A 20,968-nucleotide genomic window follows, 5' to 3' on the forward strand; every position below is an offset into this window, starting at 1 on the left:
TACACAAGTGCGTGCATGCGCGCACACACACACACACACACACACACACACACACACACACACACACACACACACACACTCATGAATATATAATATCTTGCAAAAACATAAACAAGTAGGAAGAAATGTGACTCAAGCACATGTAATGTCTTCATTACTAAACATATGGGCATTTTGTCCATAACTGGACTTCTTCAAAGGTACTACTACTATCTAAATGTTAAGATTCACATCACAACTTAAGTTCAAAACCAGAGTAGAGCATTTCTTACTGGCATAGCTAAATTCCAGGGAGTTGAATTTAAAAAGCAGACCAGACCAGTAAATAAGAATAGTTAAAATCTGTGTAGTAAATTGTTAGCCTAGGCATCTACCCAGAGGAGGTGATTAGCATTTATAAAAGAATTTCACACAGCTAGGGAAACTTTTTGACTGGGGTGGAGATGGAAAGAGAGAAATTCTTTTATACATGCTCTGACTAAGTGCCTTACTACATTGGCTTTTAGCTATGCTAGTATGAACTGCTCTGTGATGCACTTTAAATTCAACACACTGACATTTAGCTCTACTAGTAAGGCCTGCTCTGCAATGGTTTTGAAATGTAATTTTGTTGTCAGCCTTTATATTTAAATAAAAATTCCTGCTTTTACAATTCTATATTTTTAAGTGAGTCACTGAACTAAGACTGTCTGAAGAAGTTTTCTGTACTTGTACTGCATTTTTTTCCTAGCTGTTATTATTTACAGTTGTTGTGTGTGTGTGTGTGTGTGTGTGTGTGTGTGTGTGTGTGTGTGTGTGTGTTCATAAGTTCATAGGTAGGTACTAGGCTATTGGCCCTAGGGCCTATATAAGCCTAGTCAAAAGGTACCCTGGTGTTCGCCACCCAAGAAAATAATTTTCCTGTGCCTCTGTCGAGCAGAGCCACAGAAGTGATCCCGGGGTGAATTTCCTATCTCCCATCCAATCATCAAGATTTTTCTTGAAGAGTGCTATAGGTGTGTTTTTCTTTGACTACATGAATCAAGAGAGGTCAACAGTCTATTTTCTGTTTCATTTTATACACTTATACATATACACTGACAAATGTATACACACCCACCGACACACATGCATACACACACACACACACACACACACACACACACACACACACACACACACACACACACACACACACACCTCTCCCAACACACACAGCACATATATTAGATAAGCTGTTATCCAGCCTTCTGTACAGCTGCTACAGCAGTTGTACCATGGCAGCTAGGTAAATGCACCTTTTAACTCCATACTTAATAACAAACTTCTCTCTCCAACCCAGTATGGCTTTCACCCACACCACAACACCATTTCTGCACTCCTCAAACTTCTCCATGTCCATTAACACAGAAATTTTGGTGTCTGATCTATTCCTTGATCTGTCCAAGGCCTTTGATATGGTATCTCACCCCAAACTAATCCAAAGACTAACAAATCTTCGCCTAAACTCTTCCTTCCTCACCTGGTTCAACAATAATCTCACAAATCGGCAACAGAACATCTAATGGTAAAATAAAATTTTATCATTTCTACCTGTAACTGTTGGTGCTCCCCAAGAATCCATTCTAGGCCCTTCTTATTTAACATCTTCATCAATGACCTACATAAAAGAGCCAACAATAGTACCATCACACAGTATGCAGATGACTCCACACTAATCTGGTCTGTAAAGACCCTTGAAAAGCTACAACAAAAAGCATGAATCCTTGCACACGGTTGAAATGTGGCTCTCCAACCTTCAACTACTACTAAACCTCCCAAAAATAAAACTAATCCTATTTATACTTTATTCTTACTGTGTCCAGAAGACCAATTCACTAAAACTTCTCTTAATAACACTTAAATAGTCCTATATGACAAGCGTCTGGGAATAATTATTGATGAAAATATGAAATTTGACATTCACTCAAAAACAATAATAATAAAAAAAAAACATCAAAACTTGGCACACTCTAGAATTTAATCGTACCTAACTGATGATGCAAGAAAACATATTGCTTCTACCTACTTACTTTCAAACCTTCTCTTTGGAGCTCAACTCTTCATCAACCTGCATTCCTCCTAATCTCACTTACTTGAACAGTGCTATCACAAAGTAGCAACATTTGCTACTAACCTGCCCCACAGGTCTCATCACTGTTCAGCCCTAAACCTGCTCCACTGGACAGAGCTCTCACACCATCTCACCTTCTCTCAACTTGTTATCACTCCTGTCCTTATCTGCTTCCCAGAAAAATGCCCAAGCATAGACCATCTTATCCAGCAGTCTACATCTAATAGATTTCATCGTTTACAGGACAAGCACCTAGTCTAAGTAACTAGATCAACAACTTAGCAGGTGAGTTGCTATACTCCGGTAATATCTCAAAACTCTGGAACTCCTTTCTTCTCTCCAAAAGACATCAGAGAAAACCAAACCTTTAAAAATTAATTCAAACAACACATGATGGTCATGCTCTTTCTCTACCTATAGTTAATGTATCTAACCTTGATCATCTCTTCACTTCCTGTCCTCTATCCTTTCTCAGGCCTCTGTACTTATAGTCTGTCCCATAGCATTAGCACCTCCTCACTTCTTGTCCCACTCTGCTGTCACTTCCTCATTTCCTGTCTCACTCTGTTGTTTCCTCACTATCCTTTCACCTTGACTATCTCTGCTATTACTAACAAAATTAAACCAAATGGAATTAAAAGACTTCCATTCTGTTTATTTTACTGGCTCTGTTAAACTGACAACTTACGTTAAATGTATGCATCATTTCGCTCAAGACTGTATCTTATGCTTTGTATTGTTTTCTTATTTGGAGCTTTTCTCCCCTTACCTCTGCTGAAAAGGGGCTTATGCCCAGCTTGACCATCCTGGAAATCAAATGTAAATAAATAAGTAAAATATTAAATATGAGTGGAATGAGGCAGATATTGACATCCGTAACATCTTCGGAGCCCATGCTGAGTTATAGAGGACTATTGTGCATTCTGCTACAGCTCATGTAGTTCTGGGCATTGACCACCTGAATGACATATAGTAATGGACATGATCAGGCTAACTGATAACCTCAGACTGATATCACCAGACTAGCTATGTCACTGCTGTGTACAATTAACCAGGTGGTTAGCCAGAATACATGTAGTAACAGGGAGCTGTATAAAGCAGTCACTGTTGTAATGCATCTAATGGGTGGCATACTCTTTAACTTCCTGCCTTTTTATAAAATAGCAGAAAAACATTACTTACAAGCATCAAAACGGTAATGGTAAAAACACATTGGATAAATATTAACAAGCACTGTTACTGTTTTGATGCTATTATAAGTAATGTCATTTTTTGCTAATATTTTATAAAAAGGTGGGGGGTAAGGGTATAATCATAAGATAGGCAATAAATTCAAACCAGAGGCCATATGCATCATGCCAATAAACATCCAGTGGCTCTACAAACTTGTCTCAAGGTCGGTAATGCCTATAGGTTCTGGTATAAAGTTAAGGGAACCCATCCAGTCATCTAAGTTATGTTTCAAGGACATCAAAGAATCACAATGTTTGACTTAGAGATGATGGGTGATGAACCTGTGCATTCATTTTGTTTGATTTATTTCCATATGTAGACTTAGATCACTGGTTCTAGTATGCATTGTTCCATTTGACTTAATGAGAAAAAGGAGAAAAGGGATTGCAAGATCCCTGAGGGCACTTTAAATAAGACACAGATCTCCCCTTAGGTTCATAGTTTCATAGGTTGGTACTAGGCTATCGGCCCTAGGGCCTATACAAGCCTAGCCATAACAATTCCCTGGCTATTTCTTCCCACACTATTTACTTCCCTGGACCCCTGTCTAACAGGGTGACTGACATGAGCCCCAGGGTGAATTTCCTCTCTCCCATCCAATCGTCAAAGTTCCTTTTGAAGAGGGTGACTTCAATTACTCTAATATAGACTGGGAACACTACTCAAGCCCAAACACCCTAGCCCAAAAGTTCCTGGAATTCATAAACTCAAATGCCATGGAACAACTAGTCACCATCCCCACAAGAGGAGAAAACATACTTGATCTCATCATCACGAACATGGGAGCACAATGTTCAACACCGGAAGTATACCCCTCACTGGTGAGATCAGATCACAAACTAATCTCGCTGGAGGTCCTCATCCCACCCCACCTGAAATAAGAAAGACCACAGTAAAGAACTTCTCGAAAGCCGACTTCACACTTCTAAAGACTAGTGTGGTCTCCTTTAAGGCCCCCGAGCTGGTGGAAAACAGTACTCAAGCCGCTGAATCACTTACAAATGCCTTCTACCAGCACCTGCAGGACTGCATGGATAAAGCAATCCCAAGCAAAACAAAGACTCTTTGTACCAAAGGCAAGCATCCAGTCTGGTGGACCCCAGCCATAAACAAACTCTACAACAAAAGGAGGAAGCTACTACAAGATAGAGCAAAATCCTTAAAAGGTAAGACACCCTTGATCACTATAAGTAAAAAACTAAGAGCTCTCATAAAATCATCCAAAGCAAAGTTTGAGAGAAAAATAGCTAAAGACTCAAAAGACAATCATAAGGCCTTCTTTAGCTATGTTAGAAACCTGGGAGGAAACTCCCAGATATGCTCAGAACTAGTTCAAAATGATGTGAAGATTACTGATCCTACAGACATTGCCAACATACTGGCTGACAGGTTCAGTGCAAACTCCCAAAAGGAGAGATATCTATACCAAGCAATTGCAGCCCCCCAAACATCTCCAACGCCCAAGTGAGAACTGCTCTCTCCAAAGCAAACAACACAGCATCCATGGGACCTGATGGTGTCCCCGGCTGTGTGCTCCATGAACTCAACGAGGAATTAAACCCACAGCTAGAACAGCTGTTTAATCATAGTCTTACCTCTGGATACGTACCCATTGAGTGGCGCACTGCAACTGTGGTCCCACTTCACAAAGGCGGTGCCTCCACCGACCCTGGAAATTACCGGCCCATTAGCTTGACAAGCCTTATCTGCAAAGCCATGGAGAGGATCATAATGGACCTCATAAATAAAGACATAGGGAATTTGCAGACTTTGGATCCATCCCAGTTTGGCTTTGTCAAAGGCAGATCATGCCTTCTAAACTTGGTTGACTTTTTCGAAATAGTCACCAAAGCCATTGATGAGGAAAGGCAGTCCATACAGCCTACCTCGATCTGGCGAAGGCCTTCGATACAATACCCCACTCGGGTATCATTGAAAAACTCATCAGCTTAAATGTTAACCCATACATCACAAGATGGGTTGCAAACTGGCTGAGTGACAGAACCCACAGGGTCAGAGTTGCTGGCGCCATGTCAGACTCAAAGCCTGTCACAAGTGGTGTACCACAGGGCTCAGTCCTGGGCCCACTCTTGTTTGGCATCTACTTTTCCAAGTACAAGCAAACACAGGAGGGTTATGGCTGACAAAGTTTGCAGATGACTGCAAACTGGGCGCCATAGTAGAAAACACATCTGACACAGATATCCTTCAGAAGGGTCTCACAGAAATGGATAACTGGTGCCAGAGCCATGGTCTAAAGTTAAATGCCAAAAAATGCATAGTCATACCCTTCGGGAAAACAAGGTTACCCCTAGCTACCAAATAGGTGGCAATCCACTGAGCACAGAAGAAGTTATCAGGGACCTGGGGACCCAGGTTGATAGTAGTCTGTCATTCGACACCCATGTAGCTAAAGTAGTTAGGAAGACCTTCTACATTGCCCACCTTATCATGAAGGGATTCTCATCTAGATCAAGGAGGTCATAGTCTCCCTATACGCATCACTTATCAGACCAATGATTGTGTACATTGCCCCACTTTGAATGTATCTGACCCGACACTTGCAGCAGCTGGAGAGGCCACAAAAGTTCCTCACCAAAAGGATAAAGGGTCTCAAACATCTGTCCTATGCTGCCCGACTGAAAGAACTCCAGCTCTATTCAGTTGCTTACCGCTTGCTCAGAGGTGACCTTTGCCTAACATACAAGGCCATGTCAAACCCAGATTTGATGAATATGCTTCACCTCACAAAATCTAGATCCGTCAGAGCCACAAGGGCGGGAGACTTAAACCTCGACACGGCTATTAATAAGACGTGCTGGAGGGATAGATTCATCACCTAAAGACTCCCTATGCTGTGGAATAAAATCCCGGTATATGTGAGGCAGAGCACCTCGCTGGCCTTGTTCAAGAGAAATCTTGACCAATGGATGGGAGATCGCAGATATACCCCAGGGATTACCTCAGTGTCACTGCTCGACAGAGGCACAGCAAAATAATGGGTATAGTTCCCCATACTAAAGGGGTGGCGTAAGCCACAAAACCATGGGCTAGGCTTGTAAATGCCCTCGGGCAGATAGCCTAGTATGAACCTATGAACCTATGAACCTATGAACCTATATGTATGGGCAGTCTATTCCAGAGTCTGGGGAGTCTCTGGGTCAGGAACCTATCCCTCCAGCATGCTTTGTTTATTGTGATGACAAGGTTTAGATCCCTGGATCATGTGGCTCTGAGGGATTGGGATTTCTTTAAGTGCAGCATGTCCAACAGCTCTGGGTTTGACATGGTCTTATATGTTAAGCAGAGATCGCCTCTGAGTAGATAATATGCGACAGAGCATAGCTGGCGGTTTTTGAGGTGGTCAGCATAGGGCATCTGCTTTAGGCCTGTGATTCTTTTAGTGAGGTATTTCTGCGTCCTTTCCAGTTGTTGCAGATGTCTTGAGAGGTGCATACCAAAAGGGGCGTTGCATTCTATAATGGGTCAAATGAGGGATGAGTACAGTGGGACAATGACCTCCTTTTTTTCTGGATGAAAATCCATTAGTGATGAGGTGTGCCACATAGAAGGATTTCCTGACTGTTGTGGTGATGTGGTTATCGAAGGATGAGACCACTGTCCACCTGTGTTCCTAAGTCTCTTATCACACTTTTGGTGTTTAGTGTACTGCCACCTATGTGGTAATTCACGGGTACATGTTTTTTCCCAAAGGGGATAACTATACATTTCTTGGCATTGAGCTTGAGCCCATGGCTCTGGCATCAAACATCTGTTTCTGTAAGGCCCTTTTGTAGAGTATGCACATCATTTGGGGATTCAATAATGGCTCGCAGTTTGCAGTCATCTGCGAAATGTTTTAGCCAGAGTCCCTTAGTGTTGGCCTGTGCTAGCAAATGTGTTGGTACACGAGTAGTTTTCCCAGTTAATGGCAGAGTAGTTGAAATCATCCAGTATTAGGGTGTTTGGTTGTATCTTAATATTTTCCAGTATGTTTAGAAAGATGTAGTGTGAATCTTGGGGCATGGTGGGGGATCTGTAGCAAGCTACAATGGGGATTGCAGTCTTACCTAGTGTTAGTTGCACCTGGAGAATTACAGATGCATTGTGTTGGGCAGCTAGCCTGGTGGTGTGAATATCCTTGGTGAATATGGACACTCCTCCACCTTTAGTGTTTCAGTCCTGGTTTGGTGGCTGAAAAGTGTGGTAAGAGTTGTAGCCTGGTATTGTAGGGGTGCTTTCTGGAGCCTTGAGCCAGGTCTCAGTTAATGCACAGATATCGATGTTCTCCATAGGATTCTATAAGATATATTTTTGCACTTGTTCTAACTGTCTCAGTGTTATTTAACACGTATGTGCTGCATTATTGATTTTGTTGAATTTATCATTTACCATCATACCAGATGGCACAGTGGTGCAGCGGTAGTGTTGTTGCCTCACAGCAAAAGGTTCTCTGGCTCGATTCTTGGCTGGGGTGCCTTCTGTGTGGAGTCTGCATGTCCTCCCTGTGTTCATGTGGGTTTCCTTCCATGTTACAAAGACATGCACGTGGAGCATTTCTCCCCAGGCCTCTGCTGAAAATTGGCTTCATTCCAAGTTGGACTTTCCTGGTTAACAAATGTTAAATAAAAATCATTGTTTTTTTAGCCTGCACTTGTTAAAGAAATGTCATCTATTTGTAGCCGTGCTTCTATTAGATTGTTTTAACAGTATTCTAATATTTCCTAACCTTCTCTGGTACTGCAAAAGCTGTTCTGAGTTTGCCAAAGTTCTCCTGAGTCTGCCAACATATTTATAAGTTTTGCAAAGTGTTTCTGTGTTGTTTAAGTTATCTTATGTTGTGCACTTTTTCTGTAATTTGTTGAATATTTCTTAGGGTTATTGAACTTATTTCCAAGCATTCCTGATACTGCAGAAATTCTTTTGTTGTTAAGCAATTGTTATTGCACTTGAGCTGAAAACCAGTTCATTTTACATTAAGAGGGTTCTTTTGCACTCTGTTGGGAGCAGAGATGAATTCAACTCATCCAAGCTGGAAACTGCTGGTGGAAAGTTAATTGCGTTTGTATCTGTAAAAGTCTTTCATCTTGCTGGTGTAAAGGCCACTGCACAAATGCGGTTCCCCGTGCTTTGTATATAAGCAGATTCTCCAGTTTAAAATCCTCAATAGGAAATGCTCTCCACAATTTTCCACTGTTCATGGCTGCTCAAAGAGCTGCTAGTTTGTGTAGAGGGCAGTACTACACCAGATTATCTATGTGGAGCTGCTCAATGTTTGGTGACTTTTGCCAGATGTCTGGAGAAATTTTGCTGAAATCCAAAGCAGCCACAACTAAAATCGAAAAATTAGTACCTTGTGAGTTTCCTTTGCATTTTATCATTTTACTGCCTCATTTTTCTGATTTTTACTGTATTATTCTGCACTTAAAAAAGCTGTTCTCTTGCTTTAAGTAGCTAGTACATAGCATAGACTAGATTCAGATCTGCTGAATCTAGACTGTATTGCTACACTTGAGCGCTGTTCCAGCCATCTTACATTAGGAGGGCCCTGCCTGCACCTTTGTGGCAGAACTGTGTAGTCTGAGCCTCATCTGAGTTGGAGATTACTGGAGAAAAGCTCACTGTGTATTTTTCCATTGGTAGTTTAGCATAAAAGTGTTTAATTTTGCCTGTATTTAAGCCTCGCATTTGTGAGTAGCTACACACTGCACATCAGGGTTCAACGTTGCCCTGTATAGATGCAAATGCCTCAAAAGATAATTTTCTCCTAGCATCTGTTAGTGAACCCTCCCAAACTTCCTTGCTGCATTGCAGGACACTCAGTTGCACACTGAGAAGTGCTGCCATAGTTTTCACCCCTAGCCTTCAATAGAATAAGCCCCTTTGTTAATAAAGGCAGGAGTCAGAACTGGATGTGGCAGAGTTAAAGATGTTAAGAATTGCACTGGGTGTCACGAGGGTGGACAGGATTAGGAATAAGTATATTAGAGAGTCAGCCCAGGTTGGACGGTTTACAGACAAAGCTAGAGAGGCAAGACTGTATTGGTTTGGATATGTGCTGAGGAGGGATGCTGGATATATTGGGAAAAGGATGCTAAGGATGGAGCTGCCAGGTAAGAGGAAAAGAGGAAGGCCTAAAATAAGGTTTATGGATGTGGTGAGAGAGGTCATGCAGGTGGTTAGTGTGACAGAGCAAGATGTAGAGGACAGGAAGAAATGGAAACAGATGATACACTGTGGTGACCTCTAACGGGAACAGACAAAAGAAAAAGAAGAAGTTAATCCTAGATCAAAATCTGGTCAAACTAGCCCACTCCCCAACAATAGTTACAGTAAAAACCTGCCATAATGAACGGTCAGTTTCCAACCATTTTTCTGGCCAGCCTGATTGACATGGGCATCCTGAGGCAATGTAGTAACTGACTAATGTATACTGGCAACCAATTACTCCTAAAATAAACAAATACAATATGTGAGAGAGGTAATTACACTATGAGTTTGGAATTATTTCTCATTTTCATGTAACAACAAACCAGACATCAAACAGGTTGTCAGACCACACATCACCTCTCACACAAAACAAGGTCACAAAGCATAAACCCACATATGCAGAGGTACTCAATAGAAGCCTACAAAAATATCAGCAACCTCCCAAGCACAAGCCACTTGCACACACTGCAAATAGAATCCACAACTCATAACAATACACACACACACCAGTGTCTCATCAAATACGCCCATAAGGCAAAAGAACTCAAAAGCAAATGTCCTGATTATAGGTGACTCTATAGTGAGACACACAGATGTCCCCCTCACCAGGCTGGACAAGGAGAAGGTAATGGTCAGCTGCCTGTCAGGTGCCTTGATCCATCAAATCACACATGCACTCAAGTCAAGTTATGACTCTGTCATGGTACATGTTAGTGAATGACTTGAGGTGTACCTGTCTGGAAGTGAGACATGATTGAACTCTCAGATTATGTATCCCAGGCAAGTATGTCTCTAGCCCCAAGTAGTATTCTAGCTTCACCCAGGATGAAACCACAATATAGACAAAAAATGATTGACTTCAACAATTGGCTTAGCTTCTGGTGTCATTCCAGGGGGATCCCTTATATCTCAGCCTTGGAAGACATGGTTGACAGATCAAACTTCTTTGACAGAGATGATCTTTACCTGTCTCTTCTAGGCTATCAGATACTGACAAAGGTGCTAGCCTCCTCCTTAGTGCTTTTTTTTAGGCAATGTCAAAACAACATTTCTGATGTAAAAAAAGTCCACTTGAGACAAACTCAAGACTATGCTGCTTAATGTTACGAGCCTAAACAGGAAACTGAAGCACTCTTCACCTTGGAAGATGCTGACATCTGTGCAGTCACTGAGACATGGCATGGTTCAAGGCCACAGAGAGCACTGCGGGCATGAAGGCTACAATGCCTTCCACACATTCAGACCCCAAAACAAGTGTGAAAGGACCAAAGGTGGAGGTGTATCCATCTTCATTAAAGAACTGACTTATTATGATTATGAGCATTATCAATTATGACTGGTTAAACAGTGTGACTCTCTTGAGCTACTCCAGGTCTGACTAACTATAGGTAAAACACCCTACCACATCATTGCTAGCTACAGGTCCCCCACCATGAGCCAAGAGAAGCACAACGCCTACCTGGACCTACTAGATTCACTCACTATACAGCCAAACACTTTGGTCATGGGAGATTTCAGCTATCCTTCAATCAACTGGGTGACATACATGACCATAAACAAGCTCCCCCTGAGGTTCCTGGACTTTGTCAATGCAAATGCCTTGAAACAGCTCATCGGCACCCCACAAGGCATTCAGATGTTCTAGACTTAGTACTCACCATCATGGTGCTATCACTGCACTACCCCTGTATGTTGCCCTCCCTGCTAAGGTCAGATTATAAATTTGTCACATTCAAAGTAATGATCAGACCTGACACCCCCATAGGAGAAAAAAAACTGAAAAATGTCTTCAAAGCAAACTACAGCATACTAGGAAATGGTATAAACAGTTTCAATCTCCTGCTAGCACAGCCAGAGGAGTACACAAATGCCCTGTATAACCACCTAAACAACTGTGTAGACTCAGCTGTACCTGACTGAATCAAAACCAGGTCCTCCCAAAAAAACAGGCCACCCTGGTGGACTTCAAGTATAATTAGGTTATATAACAAAAGGAAGAAACGTATGTCTAAGAACAAGAGTTCCACAAGCAAATCAGATATCTTGTAAAGTCCCATAAAGCTAGTTATGAAGCTAATTAGCACCCCTAGCTAAGGATAATTATAAAGCATTATTTAGCTATGTCAGAAATCTAAAAAGGAGTGCCCGGCTATGTGTGAAGTCATCATAGACAGTACTTCTCATATTGAACATGAGGAAATTGCCAATCTGCTAGCTGACAGATTTGGCACAAACTTCACACCCTTGTCCCTACCAGCCATACCCCCAAGCCTACCTGACACCAGTCCTCTACCTAGTATCACCAAAGAGCAGGTCATATCCATGCTCTCCAAGACCAAAAACATGGTCTTTATGGGACCAGATAACATCCCAGGCTGCTTACTAAACAATCTAAAACAAGACCTAGCAGATCCACCTGCCACTCTTTTTAACCTCAGCCTGAGCACTGGCTTTGTTCCAGCAGAGTGGAGAACAGCAACAGTAATCACCTTGTACAAATGGGGTCCATTAAGCGACCCTGGGAACTATAGACCAATAAGCCTAACTGATTGTATCTGCAAGGCCATGGAAAGAATCATCATGGACCTTATCAACATGGACATAGGCAACCTTCAGACTCTTGACTAAACCCAGTTTGGCTTGATGGACTTCTTTGAGAATGTCACCAAAGCCCTGGATAAAGGCAAAACAGTATATAGGTTCATAGGTTCATAGGTAGGTACTAGGCTATTGGCCCTAGAGCCCATACAAGCCTAGCCAAAAAATGTACCCTGGCTTTCGCCACCCAAGAAAATTATTTTCCTGTGCCCCTGTCGAGCAGAGCCACAGAAATGATCCCCGAGGTGAATTTCCCATTTCCCATCCAATCATCAAGATTTTTCTTGAAGAGTGCTGATGAGGAGCTCTGTTTGACATAGATAGGTAGTCTGTTCCAGAGTATGGGAAGTCTCTGGGACAGGAATCTATCCCTCCAGCATGTTCTGTTTATTGTGGTGACAAGGTTTAGGTCCCTAGAGCGTGTAGCTCGGAAGGATTGGGATTTCTTTAAGTGGAGCATGTCCAACAGCTCTGGGTTTGACATAGCTTTGTATGTTAGGTAGAGATCACCCCTGAGTAGGTGATATGCGATGGAGTAAACCTGTAGTTTTTTGAGACGGTCTGCATAGGGCATCTGTTTGAGACCAGTAATCTTCTTTGTGAGGTATTTCTGTGGTCTTTCCAGTTGTTGTAGATGTCTTGTGAGGTACATACCAAAAGGGGAGTTGTACTCTATAATGGGTCTAATGAGTGATGAGTAGAGGGTACAATGACGTATTTTTTTCTGGATGAGAATCCTTTTGTGATGAGATGAGCCACATAGAAGGATTTCATGACCACTGTGGCAATGTGATTATCAAAGGAGAGACTACTGTCCACCTGTGTCCCAAGGTCTCTTATCACATTTTTGGCATTAAGTAGACTACCAGCTATGTGGTAGTTCATGGGTACAGAGTTTTTACCAAAGGGGATGACAATACACTTTCTGGCACTGAGCATCAGGCCATGGCTTTGACACCAGGTATCTGTCTCAGTGAGGCCCTTTTGTAGTTTGTCCACATCGTTAGGAGTTTCGATTATGGCTCCTAGTTTGCAGTCATCTGCAAACTTTGTTAGCCAAAGACCTTCTGTGTTGGCCTGCACTTCAGAGAAGTAGATACTAAACAGGAGAGGACCCAGGACTAAACCCTGTGGTACTCCACTTGTCACTGGTCTGATGTCAGATTTGGAATCCGCTACTTTCACAGTGTGGGTTCTGTCCGTGAGCCAGTTGGCAACCCATCTTGTGACATAGTTATTTATACCTAGTTTAGTGAGCTTATCTATAATTCCAGAGTGGGGGATGGTGTTGAAAGCCTTGGCGAGATCTAGATAAGCTGTGTGAACCATTTTACCCTCATCTATGGCTTTGGTGACTGCTTCAAAGAAGTCAATCAGGTTTAGGAGACATGATCTGCCTTTTACAAATCCAAACTGGGTAGGGTCCAGAGTTTGGAGATTACCAATGTCTTTGTTTATGAGTTCCATGATGATACGTTCCATGGCCTTGCAGACCAGGCTCGTCAGGCTAATGGGGCGGTAGTTCCCGGGGTCCATCGTGGCTCCCCCTTGGTGGAGTGAGATAACCGTCACGGTGCACCATTCAGTGGGTACAAAGCCTGAGGTGAGGCTATGATTGAACATGGTACTTAGGTAGGATGCCAGTTCATGTAGTAGTTCATGTAGAATGCAGTCTGGGATATTGTCAGGTTCCAAGGATGCTGTGTTCTTGGCTTTGGAGAGTGTGTTTTTTACCTGTGCAGCCGTGATTATAGGAACTTTGCATTCTTCCGGTATAGAGATGGGCCCTCTAGGGGGTGAGAGGGGGGTAAAGTTAGCTCTGAACCTATCTGCTAGGATGTTGGCAATATCAGTTGGTTCTGTATATTTAGTGCCATTGTGCTGTAACTCAGAGCAGATCTGAGTGTTCCCATTTAGATTCTTGACATAGCTATAGAATGCTTTGTTGTTGTCTTTAGAGTCAGTGGCAATTTTGTTTTTGTAACTAGCTTTGGAGGATTTTATGAGGGCTCTCAGCTTCTTACTGAGGTTGACCAGGGAGTTCCTCCAGTCATGGGATTTTACTCTTTTTTGCAACAGTTTCTTTCTTCTGTTGTAGAGCTTGTTTATGGCAGAGGACCACCAGATTGGCTTCCTTTTTTTGGAGGATAACATCTTGGTTCTATTAGGGATAGCATGATCCATGCACTCGTGTAAGTGCTTATAAAGTGCATTTGTGTAGGATTCGGCAGTCATACCTCTATTGTCCGTCTGCATGGGTGTCATGAAGTTTGCCACTTCTGTCTTAAGAAGTGTGAAGTTGGCTTTGGAGAAGTTTTTTATGATGGTTTCCCTAATTGGGGGTGGGGGTGGGATGTGGATGTCTAGGCTGATTAGCTTGTGGTCAGATCTGACCAACGAGGAATTGACCTCTGGTGTGGAACACCGGTTTCCCATGTTGGTAATGACCAGGTCTAGGATATTGCCGCCCCTGGTGGGGGTGTGAATAAGTTGATCCAAGGCATTGGAATTTCTGAATTCTAGAAAACGTTGAGCAAAAGAGTTGGTACATGAGTAGTTTTCCCAGTTAATGGTGACTATAATAATTAGAATATACTCACTATCTTGACTTAGCCAAGGCTTTTGACACAATCATTGAGAAACTCTCCCTAGATGGGTAGCCAACTGAATGCATGCTGTCAACGTTGGGTATTTCACCTCTACCAGTAGACCAGTTTCCAGTGGCATACCACAAGGGTCTGTGTTGGGCTCACTACTGTTTGGAATCTGTTCATTGGAAGTCCAGACAAAAGTAGATGGCCTGTGGCTTATCAAGTTCACTGATGATTGCAAACTGGGCATAATCATTGAGTCCCCAAATTATGTTAACATATTACAAAAGGGACTAACACAGACAAATGACTGGTGCCAAAGCCATGGACTAAAGCTAAATGCAAAAAAAGTGCATTATTATCCCCTTTGGCAAAGAGTAAGTCCCTGCAAATTACAATAATGACTGCACCCCACTAAGCTCAAACCCAGTAGTGCAAGATTGGGAAACACAGGTAGATAGTAATCTAAACTTCAATCACCATGTGTCCACAGTGGTAAGGAAAGCCTTTTACATTGTGCATCTCATAAGTAAGGTATCGCATCCAAGACTAAGGATGCTATAACTCCTATGTACTCAACCGTCATCACACCACTAATAGAGTACAACACTCCCTTTTGCATGTACCTCACCAGACACCTGCAGCTGGAGAGACCACAGAGGATTCTCACCAAGAAATTTCAGGGCCACCAAAACATGACCTACATGGAGAGACTGAAAGCCCTGTCACTGTATTCTGTATCCTACAGGCTGCTGACAAATGACTTGTGACTGGCCTACAGAGCAGACTGTGACCCTGCCCTAATGGAAATGCTGCACATCCACAAATGAAATGGGAAAGAGTCACTCATTCCAGGGATCTCAACCTAGCCTGTGATATTAACAGAACATGCTGGAGGGCCAAGTATATCTCCCAGAGATTGCTGACCTCTGGAAAACACTCCCAGTTCATGTGAAGCAGCTCTCCTCAATGACCCTATTCAAGTGCAACCTAGACAATTGGATGAGAGACCATAAATTCATCATCCTGGGGGTGGCACCTCTGTCCCTCACAGACAAGGGCAATCGGTGCTGATCATGGACTTTCTCTATGAATAAGGACCATCTAACCAATGTCAATTTGGGAACATAGGTATAACATGGGTATAACATGGGTATGCTTGTAAAAGCCCTGGGGCCATTAGCCTAGTAAGCTCCTATTAACCTATGAACCTAAGAGAGTACATGGGCAAGGCTTCCAGTCTCTCATGGTAACTAAGATTTTTGAGATAAGAGATTTTTTGGTTAGGAATCTCTGCAGTTTTTCAAGTTTTTAATGCATCTGTTGAGATACATGCCAAAGGGTGTGTTATATTCAATAATGAGTGCGACCATTTCAGAATATAAGAGAACAATGACTTTCTTCAATTTGGGAGAAATGCTTTTGACATTCAGTTGCAAAATATAAAATGATTTCCTGACTACAGTAGGCACATGGTGGTCAAAAGAGAAGGAGCAATATACCAAGAAGTGCATATTTCTAGTCAATGTCTCACTTAATAATGGGATATTGCTACTGCTGTAGGCCACTTTGACTAGCTGTTTTTCAAAAGTTGTCTAATAAAGCTGAAAAAGGACTTGTAGTTTTTTATGTTTTGTACGCTAGCCCTAGTTCATGGGATGCTTTGCTGGTCCATATAATGGACTTTAGTTTCTTTGTGAGTTTATATACTATTGCCCTTGCTGACGAGTTCTAGTCCTACCTGGTAAGCCTTTTTATGAGTGCTAGACATGAGTGTGTACTGTAGTCAGTGACTTGTTGATGTGGGGATACATGGAGTTGATGTAATCGATACCTAAACTGAAGTTTATTTATATTGACCGACCACTACGGTGGTTTATTTTTTAATTTCCAATTGAATTTGATTCTAGTAAGGACTGATAGATTAGCTCATTTATCTAATTGGCATAAAAAATCCTTAGTGTAGCTGGCTGCACACCTGAGGTCAACTGTGGAAATATTGTGAGTAAATTTAGAGATTTGGTCGTATAGTTGTGTAAGACGTGCTTTTTCAAGTCTCTAAATTGGATGATGTTGGTTATCTGGGGTACTGGGAGTTCTGAGAGTAAAGGTCACAAGCTGATGGTCTGACTTTATTCGTGAGGGGTTAGCCAGAGGAATGGAACAGACATGAGCTCAGTTTGTGAGAACCAGGTTAAGAATGTTTTCATAATTAGTGGGTTTGGAGAAAGTCCAAAAATTGTTGTGCATACTCTACCTTGGAAGTGAAGGTACTCCAATCTGTGGAGAGATAGTTGAAGCCTGCAAGGATTAATGAGTTGTTGCTTATAGGGATATCTTCTAGGAAAGCCAGGAATTTAGCATGATCATTTTGGAGCATACAGTGGGATTAATAAAAAACTATAAGTTTAAAGGAGGATATACTTAGGTAAGCTTGACTTCTAAGCGTACCTTTCAACTGTCCAGATTTTTGCCTCATATTTTTGGTCTGTTCTTCAAAAAATTTGTGGTTTTGTAAAAAATCTCTAAGGACTGAAGTCATTAAATGATGACATACATTTGAGTGTCAGACTTCAGATCCTTCAGAAAATGTATGCTAGCAAAACCCCTGTTATTCTAAAAACTTTCTAAGTTTATAAGAGCAATATTTAAAATATGTCCCTATTTTTCGGCCTTTTCCCCCATTATTTTAGGCTTTGTCCAGATTTCCTGAGCTAAGATTTTGAGAAGCATGCTTCTAAGAACTCACTGTGAGAGTCTGTGGGTATCATTCTAGAAGGGATTATCATCACTAACAAAACACCATGACTACCACCATTTTCAACAGAGCTAAAAACATGGTAGGCAAAAAACCCATGCACTGAGGGAGTGCTTTTCTTACATTTGAACCATGTGTGAGTATCTACAAATACATGGGCATGTTCTAGATGCAGAAGTGCCTTGAAATCAGGTAGTTTGTTGTTAAGACTCCATTACATTAAGAAGAGATATCTTGTCTAATTTAGGATTAGGATCATAGGATCACAGAATCATAGGAGGTTACTAGGCTAATGGCCCTAGAGCCCTTACAAGCTGAGCCAAGTTTAACTTGTGTTCCCAAGAGTGTATGGTTCAAGCAGACTCTAAAATCAGCACCTAATTCCCCTGTCCAAAGAGACATAGGTGGAACCCCTGGGGTGAATTTCCAGCTACCCATCCAATCTTCCAAATAATGTTTATAGATGGTCAATGAGGGGCTTTGTTTAACATGAATAAGAGGCTTGTTCCAAACATGGGGAAACCTTTGTGAGACAAATCTGTCTCTCCAGCAAGTTCTGTTGATGTCACATACCATGTTAAGATGCTTTCAGCGAGTGACCCATGTGCCATTTGACTTACGAATGTGCAGCATTTCCATTAAAGCTGGGTCAGAGCTTGCTCTATATGCAAGGCACAGTTCACCTCTGAGCTGTCTGTATGATACAGAGTAAAGTGACAATGATTTCAGTCTGATTACAGTCTATCTGCATAAGGCAGATCTCGAATCCCTGAATTTTCTTTGTAAGGAACCTTTGTGGTTTCTCCAATTGTTGCAGGCATTTGGAAAGGAACGTATCAAAGGGAACATTGTACTCTATTACTGGCCTGATGAGTACAGGGGGGTTATAACCTCTTTTTATCTTGAGGCAATGCCCTTACTTATGAGATGAGCAATATAAAATGCCCTTCTTACCACTGCAGAGACATGATTATTGAAGTAAAGGTTTTTGTCGGCCTGTGTGCCCAGATCTCTCACCACTGACGGTGTGCTTAGGGTATTGATATTGATGTGGTAGTTTGCGGGAACATCATCCTTGCTGAAGGGGATGATAATACATTTTTTTGCATTAAGTTTAAGACCATAACTTTGGCACCAGTCATTAGTCTGGGTAAGACCTTCTTGAAGGATGTAGACATTGCTAGGGGTTTCAATTATCGCTCCCAGTTTGCGGCCATCAGCAAACTTCCTTTAGTTTTAGCCAGCACTTCAGAGAAGTAGATTCTGAACAGTAGGGGTCCCAGAACTGATCCCTGTGGAACACCACTGGTTATGTGTCTGCTGAAGGATGTGGGGTCCCCTATTTTGACCGTCTAAGTTCTATCAGTGAGCTAGTTTGCAACCCACCTGACAATATATGGGTTAATGCAAGTTCTTGGCAAGGATTAATGACCTGATTTCTATTAGCTGTCTTTTTAAACTAAGAGCTTTAGAAAGATAATATCTCTACCTTTCTTATCAGACAGATTTTCCCAGAATAGCATTTACTATTTAATGATTGCCCTTACATAAAGCTATTTATTATACCCGGATCCTTCAAAACGCGCTGATTGTGGCCAGCATGAAGTTATAATAATGGAAAATACTAATGGAAAAAGGTTCGATTTCCCGGACTTTTTTATTTAACACTTTTTTGTCCAACTATTTTAATAACGTTTAACATAACATTTAAAGACAGATTTAAGCAATAGCTGCGGTCTCCGTTGCTTATTTTAAAGCTGTTCAACATATGTTAAAACCATATTTCTAATAGCAATGCCAAAAAAAAACAAACGAGCTTTGTTCTTTTTTTGATCTCTAGTTGCTTTTATGCTTTTGCTGTATGAGTTAGAAAATAAAAAGCGAGACGGTTCCGTTTTTTATTTATGTTTTCGCTGTTTGCTTAAATTAAACATTATGTTAAACTCAAAACTAAACGGAGATCTTGCTTTCTCTTGCTCAGCTTTTGCCTTCAGTTTCGATGTATCGGCGGCGCGCGCGCAGTACATCAGAACCGCGATGCCCCAGACATCATCTTGAAGCAGTAAACAGGCATTATACTGTATGGTAAAAGAAAGTTTTACAGGTTGATGTATTCAGATATTCAACCTTTGATTTTTGTTTACTTCAGTTTTGAACTTATTGAATATGTCGCCTTAATGCATAATTTGTTCAGGGAATTTAGCTGTCACATGATTTAAAGCTGCTTACGTGATTTTAAAAGTTTTAGCTGTCACATGATTTTAAGCTGATCACATGATTTTAAAAAAAGTTACCACATGACCTTTTAGAATTGTATTTAAACAGTGTGTGTGTTTGGTTCACTTCATCTGAAGAAGTTTTATTATAAAATAAAACAAAAGCTCTAATATCACATTTTAAGTTGTTCAGCTGGATTTGTTGGAATCTCTGTGGCCTTGCGTGTGTTTTTTTATCAATATATGGGTTGATACCCAGCTGGGTGAGTTTATCAATGATGCCTGAGTGGGGGGTTGTATCAAGTGCCTAGGCTAAGTCTTGGTAGGGCATATACACATAATTGCCCCATCTATGGCTTTGGTGACTGTCTCAAAGAAGTCCACCAAGTTTAACAGGCATGATCTCCCCTTGAAAAAGCCAAACTGGGTGGGATTGAGTGTTTGGAGCTTTCCTATATCTTTGTTAATAAGGTCCATGATGATTTGTTCCATGGCCTTGCAGATAAGGCTGGTCAGGCTAATGGGTCTATAGTTCCTGGGGTCTGAGGATGCATCCCATTTGTGCAAAGGGATGAGGTTAATTGTTTTCCATTCCACTGGGATGAAACCAGTACTTAGGCTGTGATTGAAAAGCATGTCCAGTGGTGATGCTAGTTCTTGTTTTAACCCATGTAGAAGACAACCCAGGATGTTGTCTTGTCCCATAGAGGCTGTACTTTTGGCCTTGGAGAGGGTGTTTAAGACCTGGTCCTCAGAGATGCTAGGTGGGGGACAGGTATTAGGGATGCTTTGGGGTATAAGTGGCAGGGACAGGGGAGTGAAGCTTCAGGTTTGCTATATCCACAGGTTCTGTATATGTAGTACCATTAACTAGTAGTTCAGCACAAATCTGGGCCTTACCTTTTTGGTTACGGATGTAACTAAAGAATGACTTGTGGTTATCCTTAGTTAGAGAATCTAATTTGGATTAATAGTTAGCTTTGAATGATTTCGCTAGGAGTCTTATTTGCTTGTTTAAATCGAATAGGCAGTGTTTCCAGTCTTGAGACTATTCCTTCCTACTCTTAGACAGCAATTTCTTTCTCCTATTGTATAGCCTATTAATGGTAGTTGTTCACCAGGCAGGTTTATTTTTCCTTGAAGATCTTACTCTTTGTCTATTAGGTATGGCAGAGTCAATACAACTGTATGGCTGCTCATATAAAGCATTGCTGTATATCTCATCATAGGTGTCTCTTTCATCAGTGAGAGGGGGGCTATGAAGTTGTTT

The sequence above is a fragment of the Protopterus annectens genome, chromosome 1.part1 (assembly GCF_019279795.1).
Source record: "Protopterus annectens isolate FY-2018-M chromosome 1.part1, PAN1.0, whole genome shotgun sequence".
In the NCBI taxonomy this organism is placed as follows: Eukaryota; Metazoa; Chordata; order Ceratodontiformes; family Protopteridae; genus Protopterus; species Protopterus annectens.